Here is a 14,821-nt window from a genome sequence, read left to right as displayed (position 1 = left end):
TTCTTTCTTATCGCTTATCTCATATAAGCCTCGCGAAATGTAAATCATGTTCTCTCCTAAAATATCTAACGAAAAGGTTTTAGGATTTAATACCAATTTTACTTTTATTTAATTTAAAGAATTGGAAAAAAGATAAAGAGCAAATTAAATTGAGATTAATTTATACTGGTAGAAATACTAGAAATGAATATCAGTATTTAAATATGAATTTATTATCAATGAAGTGTGTAATGTGTATTTAGCATTACTGCATTATCCATCATCCTGCCTCTGAAAAACGGACGCGACGCGGTCCGAATTCCAAAAGCAAATAAAACGCTTCGATTCGCCGCGTAGCGTTTATATACTCCACTCGTAAGCTAGCGTCAGCCAATAGGAGCGCTTGAACGCAGTGAGCGCCGCAGCACTGCGGTCATTGGCTGGAGTGCGAGTGGTGGGGCACGCGTGAGGTGGAGTAGTATATAAACGGCGCGTAAGTCGCCGCGCGCGGCATTTCACATTGAGTTGGGGGGGGTCGTTACGTTTCGTCGCGTCTCGCAGCGGCCATGATACAAAAGGACGATGTGTAGCTCAGTAGCTGCAATATGATTTCGGATTGCCTCAATCTTAATTCATGAATAAGACAAATCCTTCCAGGACTAAATTTTTTGGTATGTTCTAAGAATTTGTTTCTCGTTAATACCGCAATCTGCGTAATTAAGATAACGAAGCGGCGTAATTTATCCCGCGTGCGGTCAATTTACGCGAAACAAGCACGGCAACGCGTCGGCGGCGTTGGCGGCGACGCCGCTACACGTCTTTTTGGCCGAACGAATATGGCGAATACGCATCCGCCATCCGAAATTCCGACCGAATCAGAGCGCGAGTACCGAATCAGTATTACGCGACCTAGATGCAAGATTGATACGCATTGTTATATGCATTTTCCGCATTTCGAGCAATACATACTATATTTCACGTTAACGTATGCATGACGCGAAATCAAGAGTAAGAATGCGGATCGACGTGAGATAAGAGAGAGGATAAATGCCAAGTAATTATTTCCTAAACGATCTTTCGATCACAAAATCCATCTCGCGCATTTCGCAATTCAGGTTATTTGTCGTCATTCTATACGCAATTTGCTTATTCTCATATTTTGTGTATAACTCGCAGCTTGTCAGATCGTCCATGTTAGCCATGTTAAGCAATTAATTATTTGTAATCAACAGGTGCATGAAGTGCAGCATCGATGGCGAGATGAGAAGCGAGTGACGCGGAAGTTGGCCGCGCGATTTTCGAGTTGCTTCCGCCATTTCGTTCATTCGCGAGTCACGTCGTCGCAAGCGTGTAAACATTGCCGGTCTCTCGAACGTATCGTAGTTTCGTTTGCGCAAATCATGTTTTTCCTCGCGTTATCCTTTCATCGAAAGTAAAGAAGTGTCCGTTGTGTAAAAATTAAGTCGGGAGTGCCGCGCGAAGGACATATATCATGATTAATCGCGCGCGATCGTAAAATTAACCATGTTTCGCGAGTGTGTTGTGGCTGAAACGACGAGGTCTGAGAGGAGGTCTGGAGACTCGGGGAGATGACATCGGGCGTCGACGGAACAATCCTTGGGTAAGTAATCGCAATAATTATTTTCTGTTTGAAGCGCTTCTATAATCTGGGTGTATTTGTGTTTTACAGATCAACGTAAGTAGTCGTCACAACTCTGCTGCTACGCGTCATATTGAGGTTAGCTTTTATCTTAATCAAAAGTAATATGCGAAAAAATTATATTACATTCGCATAATGTAAATACCTATGTAATGAGAAATTTGGACAATTGGATGATGGCTTGAAGTATTTCGGCAGTCGGTAATATAAAATGTATTTTACCGACTATAACATTTTTTATTAAAATACAGTACATATGTATTTTAATAAATTATAAATGTGGAACAGTTCGACATATTAAATATATATATGGGATAAAATATAGAATTATTATATAGTATTATTGATGGTAAAATAACTAGATTGTTGAAAGTTTATAAAATCAATATTTAATTATTAATTATCTGATATACAGTATATAGATAAAATATACTTACATTCGAAACATAAAATTAACGTCAAAATGGTTATATTATATTAAATGTTGCAAAGTTATCAAGTGTAGAATCATGATTTACCAAGCGTTTGTTATTTTCGATTTTACCGATAAATTATACCAAGTTCTATCGTACTTTTGGATATCACAAGAAGATGGCGTTGTCAAAGTGTATCGAATGTTGAACTTTTCATTAATCATACATATACGTTTACACCGTGATTTTTAATAATTTTTATTTATTTCTTTTTAACATCAATAATATCTATAAAACATGCATTTATTAAATGTTTTTACTCTTCTGCCCTGCAAGAAAAATAGTATATAACGCGTACTCGATCGATAATTTTAATTAAATTCTACCTAAAATATATCCGAAAATAGATCTTTTAGAATGTACAAAATTAGCCGGAACTAATGTTAAGGCAATAAAATATGCATATTATATACAACATACATAATGATTAGAATCAAATCTATACAATTTATACTGAAATGTGCAAGATCGAATAATTTTTTTTAACAATTAAGTTACAGTTTTTATTCTTGAAAATAGAAGTAAAACTGTATGATATATATATATATATAAGTGAACGATATATATATATATATATATCGTTCACTTATTCGAAGTTGCACAATCAAATATATGTCTAAAAATCATCTATTTCAATCACAAATTCGTTCTAAATATTTATCCTAATGCGAGTAAAATCTTTTTTTGATTGCAAAAGGACGTTGATTGGAAGGTTAATCGCAGCAGTCATAAAACAAGTATCGTCAGCAAGTAGAAGTTTATTGCTACAACGTTAGACGTTTACAGTTATTCCCATAGGCCCGCAGTATTCTTACTTTTCAGAAGCGACGCGATGGCATTCTCTCTCGCATACAAAACAGTCGATCAGAATACCGAATCTCCCATTCACAATTATTGGGAGGTTGCACCCCCTTCCCCCATTTTACGCTGACACTAGGCCTGCTCCCATCCTTTTTTTTCTTTCTCTTTTTCTCTCTATATTTCTTTCTCGATATCCTCCTTCAGTCTCTCACAATTTCCCTTAGTCCCCCGTTCCTTCGCTCTCTTCACTCCCACCCACTCCTCACCGTCTTCGTTTCTCCCTCCTCTTCCTTTTCATCTCTGTGCCCTGTCCTTTTCTCTTTTGCTGTCTCTCTCTCTCTCTCTCTCTCTCTCTCTCTTTTTCTTCCGTCGTCGTTCTTAACCTGCTCTACCCCCCCCCCCTTCTCTCTTTCTCTCATCCTCTCACCTTGTGATCCTGTCACCCTCTCGGATTCCCCCGCTTGTCTTCTTGCTTCCCCTCCCTCTCTTCCCGCTCTTTCCTCTCACCCATGTCTTTCTCTTTTCCCCCGTCCCTCTCTCTCTCTTTCTCTCTTGCTCTTCCACTTCTATATATTCACCATCCTTGTTCTCAATTACGCAGGCTCATCACTTTTCCGTAACCCAAGTATTGTTTTATATTTGACGTTTTGACGCATTCTGCTATAATTAATGAAGGATTTCCAAACAGAAACTCATTGAAAAGTTCGGGGATTCGAATAGGTCGATAATCGATTTAATCAACTTATCGCTCCGATGCTTACGCTACATCGCGAAATACCGTTACTAGATGCAAAATGTATTAGACATAATATATATGGAAATAAAATATATAAATCTCTATATATAACTTTAGTATAAAAATAAAATATCGGAAAAAGATGCGATACGACAAAATTAAAAAAAAAAGAAGAAAACAGGAAAATCTGTCTTAATACTTCAAAAATCATTGCTCGAATTGTAAATAAATGTTGATACTACTCACGGACACTTAATTACTGTATTATATCTATAACTGTGGAAGAATGAGATCAACGCCATTCTGTGACATGCTTAAAGATTGAAGATGAAATATAATCTTTGAAGTATGAATCTTTGTTAACTTAAAAAAACAATGGTCATTGAAATTCCCGAATACCTATATCTACAGATATGCACGCTTTATAGGGAACGCGCGACATAAAATATTTAAATATTATACTAAATTTTACAGTAACAAAAACCAGAATAACCAATATTATTCTGTGGCATACATTCAATATACTGAATGCGATACTTGTTCTAACTTCAAGTTACGGATATTATATATGACTTTCACACAAGGTAAAACTGGGATAGTACATTCTAAGTATAACAGTACTGGTTCCTGCGATCGTGATGATAAGCTACGTATCGAAGAGATGGGATCAGTTTCATCCCATTGCCGTGCAACAGCTCTCTTTCGAGTTCTCTTATTAACCCTCTTATTCGCCCTCAGCCATGTCATTACCCTTTTAACCCTTTCAATTTGCGTTTTATTTGAATGCACTTCATGCATTTCGATCTATGTACACGAAGTATACATATGAAATACGAGATCACAACAGTTTGCTTATACATATATTGCTGACGAAATCGAACGAAAATTATGTATTTCACTGTACGCGTTTCAACGGATGTCGTGCATGCCATTATAATTGATTTGTACTTTAAAGAAGTACACGAATATTTATTCGACTAACACATATCAAAAATAAAAAATATCTTGTACATTTAAAAATATCTTCTCAAAAATATAGTATCGATAATGAAGTGCGTATCAAATTTTAACGTAAAATAGCTAATGCATATCGATTTTTTTGTATTCCGATCGAACAATTTTGTATCTCGAGATCGTTCAAAACACGAAGTACTCAGCGGACGCGTCAGGACGAGCGTCGTGAAGATTCGCCTTCTGGCTTCACCTGGCCGCGGCTCGGAGCAAGCTCCGAGAAGACGGACCGGTTCCAAAGGATGCTCTTCCACCTTTCCGTTCTTCGAGCAGCGGCCTGTGCGTCGCCGTAAGTTGCTTCTTCGTGGTCGGTCCGTGTCTTCCCCCGTTCCCCCGCTCGCGAGCCTCCTGCTTCTTCGGCGTCTTCTTCGTCTTCGTCGAGCTTCCTCCTGCCGCGCGCTCACCGCTCACCTATCTCAGCCTCCCCGTCTCCTGGTCCCCGGAGTTTCCTGTACGCGCGGCCATGCACGCGCAAAGGCACGCGGTATACGGCCGTCCCGCCCGTCCTCCTGTCGTCCTCGCCGCGCCTCCGATCCTCCTCTTAATAATTTATTTTTGATAAACCACGCGCCCCGTCATACCACGGCCACGCGGCATGGGAAACTCACCTCGCCACTTCACGCGCGCCTTTCAGCCCCAAAGAAGATCTCCGCCGTCTCCGTCGGACAAGAGCGCACCGCCGCCTCGCGCCACGGCGAAATCTCTCCTCTTCTCCCGGGCGAGAAATCGTGTTCGCGCAAGGTCGAGACCTTGCGAGTCGTAGCGAGGCGTAGCGAGCTGTTTGACCACGTATACCGATTATCGCATCAAGGCAGATATCGGTTTTTCGCTTATATACTTTCGACCGAATTGACATTCTTAAATATTTAGACGCGGCTATCTAGATATGCAGGTAATTATGTTAGACATTTTTGTACGTAGCTATCTCGAAACCTTCATACTTTATTTCAATTTTAATGACCGTTCCTTAAATAAAATTACATCGTCGTAATTTTCTTTTGAAAAAAATTGAAATAAATAAATAACACATATGTCGATAATCTCAGGATTTTGACATTACCTTGAATTTTCTAAATTTTTCTACTCTTTTAAATGTTCATAACTATACAATATCAGATTTATAATGTATCAATGGGTTGAAGAATCTAAATTATTTAAATGGAATACGATTAAAATTTAATAAGTGAACGATTTAATATTTGAATATACATTTATTTATGTATGATCCTAATTATTTTGTTATATTGTACATGATTATATTGATTAGGAATGAATTATATTTTATAATATATTTTTGAAATACTCTCACTTATAAATTCGCTTTTAGTAAATTTTTTTCAAACAACAATGCTACAGATCTTGTATTTTGTATTTTTATATTTGTTGTATTTTCTTACGTTTTAGTGTTTTCTTTTGCTGTATTTCGTTTTCGTTGCGTTTCGCAATCGGTATACGAATATTCGCGTGACCGGATGTGCAAAATCCGGACCAATAGAAGCGCAAATCACGCAAAAAAAGTGTAAAAAAAGATAAAGTATGAAGAAAGTTTCAAATTTATTCATGATAGATACAATCGGAGCTAAATTAATGCAAAAGGAATCTTTTAAAATGGGAGACACGGCTTTTGAAATATTATTTAAATCTGTCATTTTTTTTTTAATGAGAGAGAACTATTTTAAAAGGTTTTCCCAGAATCGATACTATAACAGCGTTGTATAAGAAAAGGCAATTTCGAAGTTCGATTTTTTCGTCGACAAGTGGCGCATATCGGTATCTCTTATCGCTGGCAGCGCTCAAACATAATAAATCGGTGCACCGCTAGAACGAGGCATTGATTGAAATTTAATATGACGAAAAAGGCACTCGAGAGAGAAGGCGTTTTAATATCACGTACCTGTCGAAAACAGCGCGGTCCTACTCTCAGTGGCCACACGATTAATAATTTATCACCTGTCAACTCCTGATCGAGGCTGATGAGTGCGCTGCCGAATTAGTATACATCTATATGCATTTAATTTGATTGCAAAACCAGAAAAACCGATTTTCTATGAACGTTCTCCCCGTTATCGAGTTCCTGCCCATTATCTGGCGAAACGTAAGCTTCACGAAAAAAATCTCGGGTGTACAAATCGCATTGATTTGTCATTCTTAACGATTACTTAACTTTTTTCACTGGCGAATGATTGCCGCAGCCAACTGACAAATTTCCCATACAGAAAATTGTACGATATATCGTCCTAATATAATATGATCTATTTTTTATTTTCTGAATGATATAAGAATGTATAAATATTTATATATATATATATATATATATATAACATTATGAATATCTTATAGCTGCGGAGTTATATTTCAATTACAATTCAATTGTGAATAGAAAGAATGTAAGAAATGTCCTATATTTCTTAAACCCTGAACTACAATACATTTTCTATATACACTCCTACCGCTTTGCGTCTTTCTTCCTCAACCCTCCAGAGATTGGGGAAAGAAATGTCGTTTCCCAGCAATTTCTAGATTTTGTTCCTTCGTAGTTATCATTATCGAAATAATCTTTCCTTTAATCGGTTTCATCAAAATTCTTAAAAATTCTTTATAAACTTTGTATCAATCTCTAATATCGTTAAGACTGTTTGAGAAAGAAGGTATAATATATGTATCATAATTATATAATTCTACAGCGATATCCATTTCAGTGAATCAATATAAATAATTAAATCTGAATAAAAATTATAAACATTTTCTCAAAATAATTAATTTCTTCTGCAGTCTGAGAGAACATTCCCACGTTTTAGTAAAATAACTTAATTGAGTTATTATTGAGTCTCTTTGATTTATGGACTTTCTTACGCGCTTCAACGTGCACTATGATGCATTACTGCAAATGACGCATTAACGTGAGAGAGGAATGGATCCCGTAAGAATGTGTCCAGGGCGGGTGAGCGGATAGCGGATAACGCGTGATTCACTCTATGACTCAAGCTCTCTCCGGTCGCTTCGGTAGCTCTAGCCGCGCGCGCGGTAGAAGGCGCGCCCGGATCACGGCATAACGTTTTCCAATCCGAGTCAGCGACTTCTCCGCAGTTAATGTCGTGGAAGGAAAGAGTTAAGCGAGTTGCTTGCGCATGTTACGTCACCAATACCGGCACTTTTTTCGATCTTTCGCAATAAGCAGTGAGCTTAATTTCGAAATTCAATTAATATACTATAATGGGCGTATGTACATTTTATTTCTATGAAATTATATATATATATATATATATGTATTTATAGCTTGTCGTACTTTGAGCAAAAATTAATTTCAAATATAATAAAAAAATATATTTAATATCTATCAGGTATGTAATTTGTACATAATTTATATAAATACGTACAGATTGTATAAATTGTGAAGATATATTTCATAAATTTGAATTTATGAATTTCTCATTTTTGATCAAGTTAATACTTTAAGTACATGAAATTCAAAAGTAATTAAATTTCTGGCACGATCCGAACGGGGACGAAATGCTACACGTTTATCTCACCCATTTTTTATAATGATCGCGAGCATTGAGTGAATAACAAACGAAATTCGTTATACACGCGCGAACACGGTTGTTGTATATCCACGGAATTTCGTCGTTTACAATCTAAATATCATTACTAATTTATCTCTAGGTCGGAAATTACGCAAAATAATAAACCGTCCGCTGTTGAGCAGGACACATATTGACAAAAACGTACTTCTGAGTATAAATCCGCTCCCCGTTGTCAGTTTAATGTACATAGAAAATCTTTAAAAACCACTGTAGATGTTATTTCTGCTTTTCGGGGATTTCATTTATCGGACAAATTTAAGCGCTTGAACGCTCGTTGCAGAGGGACATAGGTAAAAGATTAAAATTAAAAAAAGATCATCTCTCTAATTTATTGCAAGGGGGACGCAAAGTTAATGTAGCCGAAACTTGCAGGATTAATAGAAGGGAATTCAAAAATTCCGGGAGCCAATGCATGATTTCGAAGATTAGGAATTCAATTCCATCGAGTAGATTTCCGCCAATTCCTTTTAATCCACCTGTTCTCTGGGGGTCTGAGCGATTATAAATTAAAAAAGGGAGGAAACGAGAAAAGGATAAGGTTATAATGGCGTGGAAAAGAATTGGTGAGGAAAAAAAGAGGGGGGTGGAGGGAGAGAGCGCCGACGGAACGAAGAACAGAACAGAGAAGGAAAGAGACAACGTGGATTGGGGAGGCAAAGAAGGGACGAGAGAGAAATAGAGTTGTGGATACAAGGACGCATTGGAGAACGACTGTTAGTTCGCTAAACTTGATAGCGTCGTTGTAGTCGTCATTCTCGTCGTCGTCGTCGTCGTCGTCGCCGCCGTCGTCGTCGCCGTCGCCGTCGCCGTCATGCCGTCCTCAGACGACGGCATCACCATCGACCTCGTGCGGGCGTCCCTCGCTAAAGTAGGTTAGGTCGATGAGGCCACGACGACGATGCTGCCGCGGTTTCTGCGCAGCGCGCTCTCGATTCAGCACCCCCTCTTTCTTCCTCTTCTCTCCCCCATCTCCTTCCCTCTCTGTCTCACTATCTCTCTTTTCCTCTTTGCTTCGTTCTCTGTCACTCTTTTTCTCTACTTTCTTATCTCGCTCTTTCTACGTTTTTAACTCTGTCTTTTTCCCTCTTTCATTTCTCTCTTTTCACCTCTGTTCCTTTATATATATTTATCTCTCTCTTTCTCTCTCTCTCTCCCTCCCTCCCTCCCTCTGCCATTTATTTGTCCCTATCGCTCTGTACTCCTCGTTGCCACTATCGTGCATCTCTCTTTCTCTCTCGTTTGTCTCTGTCGCTCTCATATGATTTTGCTACCGAGTTGGCGATTCCGCAAATCGTCACTGCCTGCTACCGCGCGATCAATTCCGCAGTATGTTTTTCAAAAATCTCGAAAGTTTCTGCAAAATACAACGAACGATCGCAAGACGCTCACAATTCGCCGCGATTTGACATTTCAAATTTAAGAAATCAGTCCTCGGATATTAGTTGTTATTACCAAAGCTTTTTTCCATGAACATTACACGTTATGGTATCCATTATGATTTTATATCTGGAGCAGAAGCGAAAAAAGTGAAACAAAAAATCAAAAACTTTTCGGATTAATTTTTTATTCTAAAAATAAGAACTCTGTAATTTTATAGAATAAAATTCGCATCAATTTCCACCTGTTACAAAGTAGATAACATCTACATACTTGCGTATGGATACTTAAGAACTTGCTTAACACCGATTATGGAATTAATAACTAACTACTTGGGATTACTATTAGTAACTTGCTATAAGTAATTACTGCTTTGAGATTTACTTGCATCCGCAAGGATAGACAATATGATGCTCCTGCATTCTCACGCGACGATCGTTTGGTCTACTACCTAGCTACAAGAAAACGCGCGCATAATTTTTTTCTCGCGCCTGTTTTCCTTCTAGATAGATACTCTCGTTCTACGCAAGTACGACATTTACAACAAAGTGCTGCGAGGTTTTCGAGTTTCTCATGTGATTTATATATTAACAAAAATGAAAAATATTTCAACATTTGTACTTCAAATTAATTCGCGAGTGTCTAACCAGTAGTAGTATTTTAATTCGCACATGATTAATCTAGATCTCATTGTCTCTAAATATCTAAATGTTAAAATTTTTATAATGTTTGGAACGTGTCGTACAATTGTATCTGTTTTGAAATAACTTAAATATTGTAATATATCCTTTATATGGATGTATTCGTTGTGAAACGAAACGGGCAACCTGTCGAATACCTACGCGGAAAAATCGATTGGATTTATTGAAATTCGCAATATTGAGGGTGTTATTAGGATATTAATGTATGCATTACGGCAAACGAATAAATATACGCGCGTAACGGCTGCGCATTACCAGCGGAATTAGTCGCTTTGTGCCTCAGAGAGAGAGGAATTTTGTGTGTTTCAATTAAACTGTCATAAATTTTTGAAAGTATCTGATACCAATATTTCTAGTTATATTTATATCGTTTATATGTCGATAATTTCTGATGAGAGGCATAATTTTTTAAAAATTTGTTCTTAAAAATTGCTTCAAGTAAAAATGCCACGTTTACATTTATGAAAATTTCGGATCAATATCATTCAAACTCTGCATTTACACACGACTAGTCTGCTTAAAAATTATGTCGTTAAAAAAATTCGTAGAGAGAATTGAAAAATCGGATTAAATGCTTTAACGTGAATTTTTTATAATCGTTTTGTTATCATTTATAATATCCTCGTAATATTAAACTTATTTTGAATCAAGATAAACAGCTGATTTTTTGTTAATGACATACACATTTGTTCTTAAGAAAATAATATTTAACTATAAAATAATACATTGAAGTAATATCTTATGTGGATACAATTATAATTTTTTAAAAATTATATATTAGTATTAACATTAATGTTATAGGAATTATATATTATATTAAATTGTTTAATATTAGATATATTAATATTAATATCTTTATAATACAAATATTAAATCAATTAATATTTATTAAATTAAATTAAAAGTATCAAGCTCTCTATTATATAAAATGAAACACTTTATACGATAGACAGTCAATTTTCGCAGATTATTATCTAATAATTATTTATCACCATATAGAAAAAATATAGTAGAAAGTACAGATATAAGATATTAGAGTAATATGAAAGATCTAAGAAACGTGTAATGCTACCACATACACATAATACTTCAGTTTAAAAAGCTGGCATGTTTTTAAATAAAATTATCTTATCTCGCATTCAAAAATTTTTTTATTTTTTCATGAAAAGTCAATCATGCGCGTCGTGCAATGTCTTTCCAATTTCTACTCAATCTCGTATCCCCCTATCATCTTCAAGACAGCCGAGACCGATTAGCTTTCGGAAAAATCGGGCGCTAACGCGTGATATCGGCGATGAAGTGTTTATCTCGAAGAGACGATCGCGAGCTAGGTTGACGCGAGAACGACGGAAAACATTCGACTCGCTTCTCTACGCTCGGAATTGCGCGGCGCGAGAAAGCAGATGGACGTATCGATCCATCGACACGGAACTCGAAGCCCTACCTCCTGCTCTAACGTTATATACCAGTGCGCGGGCCAACAAATAATACAATTATGCTATGACGAGTATTCGCGGTCGGCTAGTATAATAAATGTATAAAGTAGAGATAAAAAAGCATTAGTGGCGCGCGACTACGCGGCGCGTTGTTCTACGGACGCGTACGCGATAAATAAAATAGAAATCGCGAAATACTACCGCTCGATTCCCGGAATGCGCGGGCCATCCAAAATCGCGCGAAACATCCTTCAATTTGTATGTATGTACAACCTATATCACCGATGCGCTTTTTTTATCCCCTCTCACTATTCTCCCTCGCCCTCTGTGTACTCTCTTACCGATATATTTGTATACTAATTGCATTCTGGATGAGCGTATACGTTTAGCTTTCTCGCATTTTAATAAAAAATATAAAATAATATAAAGCCGGTTTTGTTTATGGTACGAATATCACGATACACTAATAATTTCTTAATTTTTTTAAATATTAAATTTACATTATCTTTTAAGTTACAATATTTATTAAACAATGTAGAAGTTGCAGCAGAAAATTATTACCTTTGCGCTTATTTTAATTTAAGATTATTACGTAGTATTATATATGTATAATAATAATTATTTTTTAGAGATACCGTTTCTATCACATTTATTAGAATAATTTTGTTTTAATGTATGTAATGTTGTTTTTAATTATCAAATCGTACTAATTTAAATAATAAATTTATTATTTAAAAAAGTACGATATAAGTAAAATGTTTAATTTATAATTATATATATACATATATATATACATATAATTAATACTAAATAAAAATTAAAGATACATTTGAACAAAATTTTTGCACAAAAGATCAGCATCTTCAATTAAAGAATTTCATTAAAACTGACGCGGTAAAGTCTTTCCTCTTCGTCGGTAACATCCGACTACCGCGCTGCAGCATTTTTCTGGTGACTATCGGTGAACTTTCGAACGAACCGCTCGGAAGTTCAGCGATCGCCGATTTCTACCGATCGATCTAACGGCCGTGGTCCGGTAACAACGAGATAAACTTGCGAATTGTCCCGATCGTCGTGCCGGTCGCGCCTGCCGGATGTCGACATATATCGATCCATCGAACTGGACCCGCGAGCTACCGTGTCGCACGGGCCGTCAGACGTAACGGACAGGATAGTAAAAGCCCTCTGGTTCCAGTTGGTACGACGGGTCCGTTCGTACATCCGTCCGTACGTCCATCCGCTCGTACGTCCGTCAGCCCGTCGGATAATACCAGAGTTCACCTAAATATAACTCAGAAGCGGAGAAACGGAGGGAAGCGCGCGCGCGCGAGCGAGCGGGCGAACGAGCGAACGAGCGAGCGAGCGAGCGAGCGAGCTAGTACGAGAGAGTAAGGGAGAAGAAATGCGAGGGAAAGCAAGAGAATAAGGGAGAAAGAGAGAGGGATGGCGTAGTTGAGGGTAGTGGGGAGAGAGAGAGAGAGAGAGAGAGAGAGAGAGAGAGAGAGAGAGAAGACACACAGAGCGAGGGGATTTTGCCCCCGCTGAATAATGTTGTTGCACGAACGCGAACGATAATTTGAGCGTAGAGCCAATTTCGATTAGAGAGCCGATAATTACAGTCAATCGGACGCGGCAGTTAATTTTAACGGCCGACAGAAGTCATAACGCGAGAGAACGCGGGGGTATCGCTCGTCTAAATGTACCCCGGAATTCTCGGACCGGCCGGTTAATCGAAACGACGTCTCTAGTCGGGCCTCTACCGTGCACAAATTACGAGGAATCTCGAAGGGCGACATAAACTGAACGACCGTGCTGCTAGTCGGAATAAATCTGGGACGAACGGTAATTTACGTTCACGATAGCATGATTAAAGCCGATATTAACATACAGACAGGCTTGTTCCTTCACCGTGAAGTCACGGCCGTTTCAACTTATCCGAAGCGCTCTCGTCCCTATACCCGTTCATTTACCGGCCCTTAGGCCGGTCTATTAGAATATAGTTGATTATGTACTAACCGACGTAAAAATTAAATCTGTTAAATTAGCGCCTGTCTCTCTCGTTCGCGTAATTTAATCAATGTTTTAAGAAAATAAATTATCGGGCTTTAGGGAAGAGGAGAGGGAGGGGGGGACCTAAATTTATACGATCCTATTCCGAAAAATTCTAATAACTTTTTTTCTCATAAGTTAATTAGAAAATAAAAAAAAGTTGATAGTTAATTTAATCGTGAGAGCAAGGCAGGCTGCTAATGCAGCAGACCTCATGACTTGAAGTTAAATCGAGCGAGAACATAAACCAGGGAATTTTTGGTATGGGGACCATCTAAATTCCAGGCTTTAAATTGTGAGTCCAGGCGATAAAACGTTCCTGCCTGATGTATTAAAGCTGGGAGCTTCTATACAAACTTCGAGATTCTTGCCGGATCTCTATGGGTGATGAATAGGCGGCCATAAATCGTAGCATCGGACGCGTGATCGAGCGATCAATCGGATACCGTACATACAAAAGCCGCAAATATGGATGATCTCGGCCAGCCACGTAGATCGGGCCTCATTTGACTACGCCATTACGCGCGGGGCGATTGTACGTTCCGATATTCCGAGGAATGTATTGTGCGAGTCTCAGTAAACATCTTGTCCGCGAGGGACGTCTAAGCGCTATCCGTCACCGGCGAAGATTTGTGGAATGCCTCGGGGTTTTCAGCCCTACAGCCGTTTCCCCGATATATTTCAATGCACTTTCACAGCGCGCATTTCAAGTTACTCGAAAGAGAGAATTAGTGACACGAGAATTTAAGTGATTTAAACCGCATGATTTAAACTTCTCTCTCGTGAGATTAAAAATGTATATAGACGCTTATTAATCTCCGCACTTTCTAGTCTTCTATATTTATTAATAGAAAGCCGATTCCCAATTCCGACAAATTTATTTCCAATTACTTCCATGATGGCCGCGTCGTAACAGGCTGCTCGCCTAAATTGAGGAAAGTCCATAAAAATTGGCTGCGTCGGCTGGATTTATGGATGCACCGAAAAAAAAAAGAAAGAAAAAAGAAATCTCGC

At 37.9% G+C, this 14,821-nt stretch overlaps 1 protein-coding gene across 1 annotated transcript in view; it reads left to right on the top strand.

Moving 5' to 3' along the window:
• The first annotated feature begins 507 nt into the window (after positions 1-507).
• Positions 508-14,821, top strand: part of LOC105451018 (basic-leucine zipper transcription factor A) — an 85,083-nt gene continuing 70,769 nt past the window's right edge. Inside the window, exons 1-3 of the mRNA XM_011691196.1 lie at positions 508-650; positions 1,212-1,600; positions 1,670-1,675. The gene's annotated coding sequence lies outside the window, so the exon portion shown is untranslated. The remainder of the gene's footprint in view (positions 651-1,211; positions 1,601-1,669; positions 1,676-14,821) is intronic.

This window comes from Wasmannia auropunctata, unplaced genomic scaffold, assembly GCF_000956235.1.
Source record: "Wasmannia auropunctata unplaced genomic scaffold, wasmannia.A_1.0 LD336053.1, whole genome shotgun sequence".
In the NCBI taxonomy this organism is placed as follows: domain Eukaryota; kingdom Metazoa; phylum Arthropoda; class Insecta; order Hymenoptera; family Formicidae; genus Wasmannia; species Wasmannia auropunctata.
Note: the sequence above shows the minus strand (reverse complement) of the source record. Positions and strands in the feature narration are given on the sequence as shown.